The sequence below is a fragment of the Penaeus monodon genome, chromosome 23, assembly GCF_015228065.2.
Source record: "Penaeus monodon isolate SGIC_2016 chromosome 23, NSTDA_Pmon_1, whole genome shotgun sequence".
In the NCBI taxonomy this organism is placed as follows: Eukaryota; Metazoa; Arthropoda; class Malacostraca; order Decapoda; family Penaeidae; genus Penaeus; species Penaeus monodon.
Window position 1 is genome coordinate 42,221,689 of NC_051408.1, and position 243 is coordinate 42,221,931.

Here is a 243-nt window from a genome sequence, read left to right on the forward strand (position 1 = left end):
AAGATACGTATAACCTGATTTAAAATCTCAACCTACGAAATATGATATAAACTTCACTTAAAACTTACCTTGACTTTTCTTAAGTGATATCATAGCATTCTCACGAGATGGTAAAGAGCCACAGGGAATACAATAAAGATTTATGAATAATAGAATAGCAAAACATGCCGAGGAAGCGTTGCGTTTCTGTGCTGAAGCTAGCCAGACTAAAGGAACAGAGAGCAAGTTACAAAATTTAACATG

The 243-nt window shown here is 34.6% G+C and overlaps 1 protein-coding gene across 1 annotated transcript in view; it reads right to left on the bottom strand.

Annotated features, from left to right (window-relative positions):
• LOC119588091 (neural cell adhesion molecule 1-like) overlaps positions 1 to 243 on the bottom strand; it is an 85,634-nt gene that overhangs the window by 84,811 nt on the left and 580 nt on the right. The gene's annotated exons all lie outside the window — the stretch shown is intronic.